Source organism: Tyto alba, unplaced genomic scaffold (assembly GCF_018691265.1).
Source record: "Tyto alba isolate M040663 unplaced genomic scaffold, T.alba_DEE_v4.0 Super-Scaffold_19, whole genome shotgun sequence".
NCBI classification, from domain to species: domain Eukaryota; kingdom Metazoa; phylum Chordata; class Aves; order Strigiformes; family Tytonidae; genus Tyto; species Tyto alba.
In genome coordinates, this window is record NW_024881281.1 from 8,616,867 (window position 1) to 8,629,493 (window position 12,627).

At 38.6% G+C, this 12,627-nt stretch overlaps 1 protein-coding gene across 6 annotated transcripts in view; it reads right to left on the minus strand.

Moving 5' to 3' along the window:
- AUTS2 (activator of transcription and developmental regulator AUTS2) overlaps nt 1-12,627 on the minus strand; it is a 793,559-nt gene that overhangs the window by 324,045 nt on the left and 456,887 nt on the right. The window lies entirely within an intron of this gene.

The window sequence follows — 12,627 nt, forward strand, 5'->3', positions numbered from 1 at the left end:
TTATGCTAAACCAAGTTTGAAAAACTCTGGAAATCAGGGCATTCCCTGGATCAGTGAATACGACTAAATCTGGATCAGACCTACTGAAGTTTCAGAAGTACCAGGCTGAATTGATTAATGTGTGCTAACACATTTTATTAAAGTTTAACTTACAAGCACTCTCCCTGTATCAGGAGTCCAACCTACAAATGAATGGACATGTGATAGACAAACTGAGAGAGACCCATCCTAGCTATGAAACCTGGCCAAGAAAACCAGCTAGGAAACCTCTTCGTGGCATTCAGACAGAGGACATACTAGTTATATTTGTTATTTATTCACTTTTTTGTCTCTGTACACTTTCTACAACACTTCACTTTCTGAAAGTGACAGTATGGGAAACAGAGCATAGGACTTAGTTCCTGCCAGATGCTGAACATCCACAACTCCAGCTGCTTTAAGAGGCCGACAAAGTGTTCAACCCCTTAGCTGAAGTGCTCAACAACTGCCAGCATAGATTTTTTTTTCCCCTCTAAACAACTGGCCATCACTGGTAAATGTACATCAATACAAAGAAGAAGATTAATGTAAATAGTAATGGTAGATCCAAAGGTATTCCGCGTAGCGTATCTTTATGTCCTTTTTATTTCAAAGCCGGCCCATAACAGAGCTTGGGTAGGAAGCAGAAGGAAAATATCATGGCAGGAATATCAGTGTATTTTGGATGCAAAGCAGGAGCTTATCTGTTTTACTACTGCAGCACCAGAGAAAATCAATTTTGACACAGAACTGCCACTTTACAAGCAAATAACTATACTTTCCAATAACCTAATCTGTGCAAAGCCTACCGAAAATTCCCTAAAGAACCAGTAGTTAAAACCTCCATTAAATCAAAGGGTTTAATATGGGAAGGGAAGAGAGGATGCAGTTTGACTTGGGAATGTAATGGACTCAGTGGGGAAATAAATATGTTGTTTTATGTGTACAGTTACAGAATTTGAGAACACAGCATTCATTTCAAAGGGAATTCTCTTGCTGTGCAACTTATTCCTAAACAGATGTGATTTTTGCTTATTCAAAAACATTTAGGTAACAATTACAGCATAATAAATTATAATTGCCATCATCTTCCAGCTATGCTATGACTTCTATGCAAACACAAAGAAAATGCAATTATATAGAACTGTAAATCCTATTTTCAGGTAGCTTAGAGCACTGACAAAACACTTGTTTATTTTACTTAGAATCAACAATACTTTTAAATCTTATCTAGAAAAATGAAAAGGCTGTATCAGTTAAGCAGTCTGGCAGACTGGTAAGGTCTGTCCTACATAACTGCTGCTCAAAGAGCGGCCTAACTCTAAAGAATTTAATTATCTTTTGGAAACTTACATTTTACTCTTCTGTTTTATACTGGAAGTCTCTTTAAACTAGTTTCTAAGCCGACATTTTAATTAAGCAGGGCATGACCACTGTTTGAACACTGAAAAAGGAGAAAACAACTAGAAATTGACTGAAAAACAAGATTTTTGTGATTGATTTAATTTTACAGGAGATCACACATGAACCCAACACTTTGTATGATCATAAATCTTTCTACAGCGTTTCAGAGAACTGTAACTTAGGGGTGGAATTCTACAAGATAACTCAAAAATAATCCCCACAAAGACTGCAACAATTTGTTAAACTTTATAGAGTTTTCCTAAACTTCCACAGTATATTGCTTATTTCCTCCTCATTTACTTCTGTAGCATTAGAAACCAAGTTCAGTTCACTGCAAAACTCTGTGTGTCAGGATCCGCCATTTATTTGTTATTTTCCAGTATCTCCTGATGTGACAGTTCAGAATTTAAACTCAAAGTCCGGTTAGTAGTATGCAATGTTAATCTTGTACTTGCTACAAATTTAAAAAAACGTTCCTTTGTGAATGGCTAAATCCACACAGGGCTGTCAAAGCTTCTTGCATGTACTCATCAGATTACAGTGAGGTGTGCACTCTCAGTAACGATGTGTGGGCATGCTACAGTGGGTGCCAAGGTTGGGAAATCTGTATGACCAGGAAGGATCTGTGTAGTGAAAAATTACCCACAGCATAACAAAACAAAAGACCATGGTGCTAGGAGGACGTCACCATGAAGAGACTGGAGGTGCTGCTTTGCAGAACTTGTAGCTAAAGAGCATGTTTTAGCAACAGGGAGAACTTGATTTGGTGTTGAGCCATCCAAAAATCAAAGCATATTCATCTACAAAGAGATACAAGCCATACGACTGTGGAGAAATGCCAGTAGTTCCAGAAGGGATGTGGAGACTTCAGGTTTTTCATGAAAGATTACAGAGTGCTCCCGAGTGCTGGGAGACAGGCAAGGTATGTATGCAGGTTTGCTGCCTTGGCTCGATCTCTAAACTCTTGCTTTTTCTCTCACCTAAGTAGCAAGGCGGCTCAGGATCCTGGAAAAAGCATTATCTGTGCCTGTGCTGTGAGCTTGCGCTATATACCAGAAAAGGTAAACTACAAAGCAAAAAGAACTCAAGCATTGAGTGGCTTTCTAGGAAACATCCAAGAGGTGTAGGGGAAGGCCGAGGAAATAACACTAGCTTCAGTTGAAACACAGATCTACCTGTGGAATATGCTTCTAGATCTCCAAAGCAAACAGCTAACCCCAGCCCAGCCCTCGCAAGAGGAGGGAGTGTGGGATGGAAGGCCCCAAACTCCTACAACATCCAGCCGAATGTGGGCCACAGGACCACAACCAGCCCCCTCCTGGGAAGATCTGACAAATTACAGTGTAGAACTATTAGCAGGACTCTTCAACCAAAAAGAAACAAAATAAAAGCAACAACATCTAATTACTAATTTTCTTGCAGCATTATAACCTGACAATCTCTCTTTCAACAAAAAGAGGCATTCAGCATTGTTATTTCAATGACTAATATAGTGTTTCTGTGAAGACTAAAAGAACTGACCACTGAAAAGAAGCAATTAGTCATTGACCTTACACAGACATAATCTTGGTAAATATTGCGTACAGCCTTCCAGGGTGTTAAAAAGACACTAAATCTAAAGTACTAGTGAATCTGAAGTTACTGCGGTTACTGAGCATTTGTGCCCAGTGTCCAAAGAACCTCTGTTATGCTGGGTGGCTGTTTAAAGCTCAGGTTGTTCCTTCCTCTGACTATAAGTTGCTCAGTCAGGACTATTGCACCAACTTTGAGCTCTGCACTTGGTAAGAGGTAGCAACAGCAGAAAGCAGTGAAAACAGAGTTCAGATAAAAGGAATCTGAAAGGTCTCACAAGCCAGGTTTTCTCCAAGGACTCATTCATTGGAACAACTTTTTCACTGCAAGATGAGTTCAGTTGTTCCATCTGTCCACTACCTTCTTCTTTCCCTTCTTTTATTATTTAAGAATAGGTGGAAAAGATCAGTGCAGACAACTGTATTCATGCTTTGTTACTGTCCCCTATTTATACTGTATTGTGATATTATGATTTTTCTAGAGGCCGATTGGGAATTTTCTGACAAAATAGGAGTTTTGCCAGGAAATAACAACTCACCAAGACAAATCGGTTTCATTGAGGTGTCAGATTCAGCAGAAATTCACTGGAATATATTTTGAAGAGATTTCTGGTGGTTACTAATGAGAAGTACAGAATGACCCCTAAATCAAGTGGGTGGTGCACTTTAAAGCCAAAAAATCCCATTCCAAGGCTACCTGTATCTCCTAAATGGCAGGGAAGGGCACCAACTTTTGACCTGATTTTTCTGGATGCTGATTTTGAAGACACATTTCAAAAATTCTCATTGGATTTCATCCCATCTTAGAACAGGAACATTTTCAAAACCCTGACAATTTTTGAGAGACAGAGAAAACATTACTTACTCATCCCATCTCTGTTCCTTTTTAAAATAGAATAAACCCTTCAACAGACCAACTATACTCTAAGGATTACTCTGAAAAAGCTTTTTATTTCCATGCTCATGTGATGAAGAGTTATCCTTCAGCAAGAAGCTAAAAATCACCACCTATTCTCCAGTGTCACACTCCCTGGTGACTCTCTCACACTAAAACATTCAATCAGTCACTGAGACTAAAACTGAGAATGCAGATGGCTGCGCAACAATTAACAACATTGCTATATATATCTTTTTGCCTATTGCTAAATAAACAAACCTTAATATCTTTGTTAAACACCACCACGGTGTTAAAGCAGTTATGTTAGAAATCAATTAAAAAATGCATCTTCAATTATATTTAACCAAAATTTTATAACTGATATCAGTTTGAAAAAAAGTAATATAAATTTTCTATTTATCTAATAAAGCATAGTTGTCATGAAAAGAATGAGGGTTTTGTTTCTTTTTAAAAATAATAATGAAATTTTTGAAGTGCTTTAGTGAGTCACAATCCATATCTATGTTATGTGATATGAAGTCTATGCACTGGGATATGGAGAAATATCACAACTTTGAAATTCCTTTCCAGAAAAATACAGAAACGATGCCAAGACCTAGAAACAGTCAGGTGACTGTTGGACTTTGGTTCTCCCCAGCGGGTGAAACAGGGTTTATAACATTCTGAGAAGGAAGCCCAAGCCTCACCATTTACAGGCACTCAGGATGCCAAACTGTCTGCAGGTGACTGAACTGCTTTGTGAATTATTTTAATAGAAAGCCAGGGTCCTCTCAGAAACATGACATGCTCCTATGTTCCAGAAAACTGCACATAAAAGAAGTTTCATGCCTTACATACCTTCTTCATGGAAGACTTTAATTTGACCTAAAAATTAGCAAGTTGCTGAGTACTCTCTTGTAGAAGACAACCTTATACTTGCATCCCAAGGTTTCCAAAGCAGTATTTCTGACCAACTTGAACTGCAGGAAGGAATTTCAAGGCTTCAAAAGGGATGTTGTCAAGTTAAGAACTATTTTACCAACGTGTTTTATATAGATACAAATGCTGCTTTTCTCCAAGAAAGAGCAGCAGGCAAAAGAGGAAGGAACTACCATCACTGACAAAATCCAGCTGCCCCCATCAGCAGCTGAAGTTTCCCTTTCCACCTAATCTTTCATCACTTCTTTTGTTTCCTTTAGAAAAATATTTATCCTTAACAAGATGCATGGGTTGCATTTAACTTTCTACTGAGTAAAATGAAAATCAAGTTCACACTCTACTTAAATATCTCAAGGAGAAGAGAGGGAAGATGGTGAAATCAAACAAACAAAAAAGTCTTTGAAAAACACTTATTTTTCTTAAGACCTTGGGGAAAGAGTTGAACTTACAGGAGTCACAGAGTGAAAGAAAACATTTTATCAACTAGGCCACCTGGCACTCTGTCTAATGCTTTCAAAAAACCAATAGGGCAGAATGACTGTCAGAAACTCATTTAAACAGTCTGTTAATTTTGATCCTTTACAAAAGGTTAGTAACCAATGCATTTAAAGGGCACTGGATTTAATAGGTCTGCTTCATTTTAGAGCTACAGCAGAGGAATCAGTTTTCAAAGCTGGAGAAGGTTTGCAAATGATCTCAGGTAGGAGGGTTAAAGCACATTAACTAACCTGGAAACTAAAAAAATTCCAGAGAAACTGAGTCAATCTAGAACTCTCGGTATTTCATCAAAACCCAGGACTACTGGGCACAGTTATAATACTAGTGAGAGACAACAGCATATTCCAATTGTCTCCTGTCTTCTCTGGTGTACAAATGCATATACATACTCCAAAAGTCGCACAGAATGGGACGTAGCAAAATCAAAGCCATGTGTCTGCCAGTCAGTGATCAGGTGGCCACTTCAAACTCCTTAGAATATTCCCTCTTCAACTACATTCATAGTTTAGTGTTGTTAGATGGCAAAAATGCTTGCAGTGGCAACTATATGAAACAGTACTGCAAAATTACACATTTAAAGATTTGTTGGATTCATTTTTAATTTGTTCTTCTGGTACAAGTTAGGAATCACATCAGGAATTGAAGCACTACCAGGACACCGTATCAAAAACAACGGTAGTAATATTTGACTTGGAAGGACCAGGAAATTTTCAATTTAGTCTAAGACAAGACTCTGGCATTAGGGACTTTAATGTCGTCCTGCATTTGGAGTTTGTCTTACAACCTCTTCCCTTTTAATCTATGTCCCTCATTTTGTTCATCTGCTCCATTTTCTGATGTGTCAGCATCCTGCTTTAGATCTTTAGTAGATTGAAAGGTGTGCCCTGTGGGTTACACTCTCTCTAAATCATCCATGATGTATTACGCTTGGCTTAAATGACTGAGTCTCATTTGCACAATTGCCCTATTAATTTACTCATCATTGATTTACACCACTTTTGCTGGAAATCCTCCACCAGACCTCTATTTTACATGCACTTTCAAAAGCTCCATTCTAGTCTCTTTCTCCCCTATCATCTTCCTTGTCTCATTTCTCTTCCATTTGTTGTTATTCATCCATCCCCTACCTTCTTCCTCCCTCTCCCTCCCACTGTTCTGTCTTCCTTCTGTTTCTTCTCAGTTCTCCTCCATCTTCCCCCCTCCCTGCAAGTCTACCTCCTTGCTTCAGAGCAGCTAATAAATCTACCATGAAAGGCTAGAAAACCCAGAAGATACAGGTGTAAAGGTAAAAGAACATAAATAAATCAAGATTCTTCATGAAGAAGAGCAACAGCTGTGACTTCTTTTTGGAGAGTTCAAAGACTGATGGGTGACTATCATTATATATTTTACAGTACTTCACTATGTCCTTGCATCTTTTTGTCTTCCTGAGAGGAGCTCAGTCTCTTAGTTCAGATTTTATGGTTAGTTTCTAACCCTCTCAATATATCACATGCCCCTGGACTGGTGCCCTGATTACCAGTTTGACTAACAAAGCCAAACGCTTCTTTCTTTTCTTTTTCTAAACAGTCAACAAACTACTTGGATTTGAGGTACTGGTATACATTTGAAAATACAGAGAAATGCAACCATGTAAGAGAGGCATTTTCAAATTCTCATGTCTGTGTGCTTTGTGTAAAATAAATAAAAACCTCCCAGCTGTTTCTAAGCTGAAAGACTCATTCAGTGTTTCTTTCATTCAAAATTTCAACAGAAAAAAGGGGTCAAAGTGCAGAGGGTTAGACTAAGAGGACTACAAAGATTTACATATTCATACTGGATACATAAATAACCTAACCCTAATGACACACTCAACAGGGCAAAGACAACAAGGAGAGAGAAAAATACAAGAGGGAGAGGTTAAAATAGCAGAAGACCCCAAAGAGCAGTAAGCATACACGAAGTAAATGAGCTTCTCACTCTGGAAGTCAGCCACAAATGAACAAAGTCTCAAAGTGTCCTTAAAATGTCTGGCCATGCCCTTCCAGCAAAGGCTCGGAATGAGTGCAGCACAGACTTGTGAAGTCTGAGAGTCTCACTGGTGAAATAACACCTGACGTATCTTTGAGAGCCCAAAGGCAAAAGAAAACCCTGCATGTGAGCATCGGAGCCTGTTTTTATTCTTGGCAGAGACACAACACTCACTCTAAGTGCACTGCTTATATTTGAAATAAATGTAAAATAGCTATGGTTACCAGTCAGTCAGATTGTTTGCCTGAAAGAAAAAAATCCTCCTCCCTATACAAAAAAGACCAAAAGACCGAGTTGACAACATTCTCCACCTCCTAAACCCAAATTAACGGCTAAACTGTGCAGCTATGAGCCGGACAAGTCCGCAAACTTTCACCGCTTGGTTATTATCTGAAAAATAGCATGTAACAACAAAGTAATGACAGACTTCTAGAGATAATATGCTGCAATAATATAGTATGTGAAGTTACCCATTTTACTCTCAACTTAATTTCCATGTAGTTTGCAATTTTAAGATTTAATAATGTCGTTGAGAAAATACAAATTGCTTGTATTACCCACATATTTACACTGAACTGTACATACCGTGTAATTACAGAGTCAACGGTTACTATGGAATTACAGAGTTTCTGCATAGTTCTTTGTGTCCTCCAAGGTAAAGTGCCAAAAGAATATTTCAGCATGGTGAAGAACAACTTACAGTGATATGAAAAAAAAAGAATAAAACTTTTGTCTTTGGACCTCTGTCTGGACAGCAGAAGGGAAACATAAGCACGTGCTCTCAGTGCAGAAGCACCCACCATCAACTTTCTTTGGTCCCTGAAGTCCTACAAAAGACCACTCTGCAGTTTCTGATGAATGTTATAGACCTTCTCTGAAAGCATTTTACACTGCTGTACCTGAACTGCTGGCCAAGAAATTGACTGATTTTGATTGACTTGTTCTGACCTGCCCTCTTCTTGAAAAATTAAGATGGCAGCTTGCCAGTTCCCTTTGAAGGACAGTGCTTATTTTATTTTTTCTTTACCACTTTTAAAAACACACAGACAAGACTTACATATGGATGGATCATCTCTGATGTCTGAAGGTTTGAAGTTTGAAGGTTAGAGCTAATCTTAGCTGTGGCATTTTGTGCTGAATTCAGAACACAATTAATTTACAAGAAAATAAGCTTTATGAAGTGATTAGGGAAACAGAACATCGGCTTGTGAGAATATCCCAGGAAAAAAAAAAAGTATTATTTGTGTAAAATAAATAGAATTATAATTACTAAGAACTGTAAAATAGAATGACAATATGCTAAGTATAGACAGCAGACTGTCAAAGTGGAGCAGATTAAAGAGGTCTAGAAGACAAGAAACCAAGTTATTATTTCTGATTTTGCCTTAATTGTGAAATAGGACTTTGGGTAAGTAATTTCTTGCTTACTGCTGTTAAATATTCGAGGAAGGTTCTTGAGATGCAGGCAGTCTGTATTGTGGCATGCCAAAGAACCTCAAGGTAATGCTAGCTATGAGAAAATGTCTCCTCCACACTAACATCCTGCATTACCAAATTTCACCAGTTCATTCGCCTTACTGAATAAGCAGGTTTAAAAACTCCTCCCTGAGTACTGTTCAGCTTATAATGGAATGCTGAGAACTATGAGAGATGCTGAGTATCCCAGATGTAAGAATTTCTGTTTTCCCAGGAATGGAATGTTGTGTTTGCTAGTGATCCTGAAATCACTCTCAACAACAAACATTTAAATAACAAAGAAATAACTTGCTACAGCTCAAATACTAGCATAACCATTATTTTTGAAGGAGAGATATATAAAAGCATGGTTGTATCTTTCTACACATTAAATCTATGTATTAAATGAGGTCCAAAAGATTCCCCTCTCTCTCCTTTAAGTAAGAAATTGTCAGGATGCTTACATAAGCTTGTGACTTTGATCCACTCCAGAAAAGAAACTCTCATCTAGGGCAAAGAAATACCTTAAAAGAGGAGGATTCCCCATCAGGAGGCACTAACTTACTCATGATATCATAACCATCACAGCTGGCTCTGCCCATTACCAGGTCAACTCATGTGACCAATTTCCTCTGGATCACACAAAGATATAACACACATTTCTACTGAATGAAGCGGAGCCTGAATCACGTAAGTTAAGCTCGCTTTCTGGTTTTGTATTGTTCATGCTGGGCATGGTTGGACATGATAACAGACCTAGCATAAATCTTGCCAGTACAAACATCAACACTTTTTTTTTTTTTAAGATACCTGAGCTTTCAGAGTGAAGTTTTACCAGGTCAGTGCTTTGCTTCAAGTAGTCACAGAACATCTGACCCAGTCATAGGAGCCCTGAAGTTGGATTATGTAAGATGGTACCTCAGCCTCTTACACCCAAACACTTTCTGAAATCCCCTTCAGAGACAACCCTTGCTTGCCAAATTTCTTGTGATACTTCACTTACTTGGGAGAGTAGCACTTGCACTCGATGTGATAAATATTATATGCTTTGGGTACAGAAAGACGGCGCCTCTTCCTGCCCAAACTTCAAAATGATCCTGGTAATTACTGTGCCAGTGCTCCAGTAAATGATAAACTAATCATTAGTGTGTTGTGAAACAAGCACTCCCTTCTACTTTTAAGGGCAAAGACCACCCACCTGTGCATGAAATCTTTATACATTGGAACATACTTTATATGAAGTGTAAATGAACAATTATATTCTACACAAGAATGTAAATTAGAATGCCATGCATTGTTTTTTTATCAACACAACAATTCCCAAGCAGCTCTGAGGTGAAAAGAGAGCTGGGTTGAATAAACCTTCTGCTGGGCTTAAAAAGACACTAATAAATGAATCTGATTTTCTCCTTCTAATATTCAACTTACTAGACTGAGTGACCTGGTTGTTACCTGCAGAGATTATTTTTCATCTTTGGTTTTTATATATATATATATATATATATATATATATATACACACGTATACACACACACACACACATATATATATAAACCCCACCTAAAATAGTATCCCATTTCAGTTCATCTTTTTGGCGCTATATGTCTAAACAAGTGATGATTTTTGTCAAAAAGATCTTTATTGTGCTTAAACAATTTGAGGTACACACTGCCCTCCTGGGTCTCCCACACAGATGGATCTTACCTGCAGAATATTTTAAGTTAAACAGATTTTGGATGCAGTAAAATAAATGGAAATCAACACAAACTACATACAGCTTTTTGTTAAAGTTGCCAGACACTTCGTACAAGATCCTCTTTTTTCAATTGGCTATAACTTTGCCAAACTTCAAACCATTTGGGCTGAAATTTTCTATGCCAGGTGTCTGCCTCAGGCTGAGTAGAATGTGATCATGTAATTAAAGGCTGTATCATAATGCATACACAGAAGGGGGCAAATTAAGGTTGAACAGGCAACCTTAATTCTCACATTTCTTAACTTTCACAGGCTTGACTTTGCAACCCTAATAATGTTCTTTTAATGTAGCTTTTTGTCTGCAATATTAATCCAAAGCTATATTAATTTATAGACATATCCCACTGAGGACTGGATGTCTCAGTGGACTGGTAATAAGATACACAGCCTTTCACCTCTCGGTCACTGGTTTAAATACAGCCTAGGGCTGAGGTGACGAGAAGTTATTACCACTGACCAGCTGTTTGGTGGCTTGTATGAAACAAACCGGTGATCTGAGTCTCTGCATACAGGTGCCTACCTTGTACAAATCACTATTGCTACTGATACCATCCATAATCCTTAATGCAGTGCCAGACCACCCAAACTGTATTCTTAACTGCCTCACATATATGTGGACGCATGCACAGTTCTTGAGAATACTCCAATATGTGGTTCCAGGTGGTTCCTCCTGGAGGAAGGCCTGACATGGGAATATTCTCTCCCTCCAAAGACCCTGAAGGGGTGGCTGAATGGATGGCTGAAATACCACAGTCCAGCAGAGCACAAATGCACAGGAGTAATTACACTGACTTAGTGATGCTATCCATATACACAGTCTCAGAACCTTAAGTGCAATATTAAATGAGGATGGAAAAAGCCAGAAATGCCACAAACTGAGCAATGGCTGTGCTTTCATCAAATGAAGAACATGCTGAAAATTTGCTCAGTGATAATTCTTTTAGAAAAAAATGAGTAGGGACAACATATGAAAATTTAATTTAGCCTGTCTGGTGCTGCGAAACATGAAGCACTCATATAACTTCCAAGTGGGATTCTGCAAAAACAGGGACATTCATGCCTGAAGGAGGAAAGCTGAACTGCTTCCTCCACCTCCTGAGGCTATGCTGGAGGGAGCAGAGCTTCAGATCACACTGAGACCCCATAGGAGACATTTGTTGCAGGAGCTACTGTAGAACCTCCCCACAACACAAACCATAATCCTCACAAAGTGCGCAGCCCCTTCTGCCCTCCAATGAGGGAAATGTTGCCACTTAAGCAACTAAGTCCTTTTTGGGAGCAGAGAGAAGTGTTCTGTGACTGTTCTCAGTGGGGGAGCAGGGTCTGAAAAGAAATCACTAAGCTACTGGCAAGAGCAAGTTACAGAGAAACCACCAGAGACAAGAAAGAAAACAGAAAGGATTAAGAAGAAGGTAAACATACTTTCTCCAGAGCAAGAGGCAACTTCAGCTTTATTCCTGCCTCCAGAGTCACAGTGATTTAAGTCAAGAAAACATACACAGAAACGGTGTTCTTCAAAACTTCTTTTATCATATTCTACCTTGTCCAGTCACAAGCCCTCCAAGCCCACAAGCTTCAACCCACTGGTTGCCCGCTCTCATGATCCAAAAACATCAGTCTCTCCCACAGTGTTGACACTGGTACCAAACCTGATAACCCAGGCTGCAGAGCCACAAAACTTACTTCCATCCCAACAAGAGTTTTTAAAATATTATAAATCACTGGGCTTCATTTTGGTTTCCACTTACTGCATTCATGTTCCTTTTGAGAGGGACACATTAATAAATACTGTGCCCTGATACTCTAAATGGTTTCAATCCCATACTTTTCTGTATTCAGCACTCATACGCCTCCCTTACTACAGTACATAAATGATATAAACTACTCATCAATAACATAAAAAATTCATACTCTGTCTACAATGCAGCTGCTATCACAGGTTTATGTCAACAATCGTCCTGATTTTTAATAGCATAAATGTTTAAAGAGGTAGCAATTCCTGTAAAGTATCTGCAGGGATATTTAGAGCCGACATATGCCAAAACAATCCCGTTCTCATACAGGAGACATTGTTGCTCAGCAGGAAAACAATGTTTATCC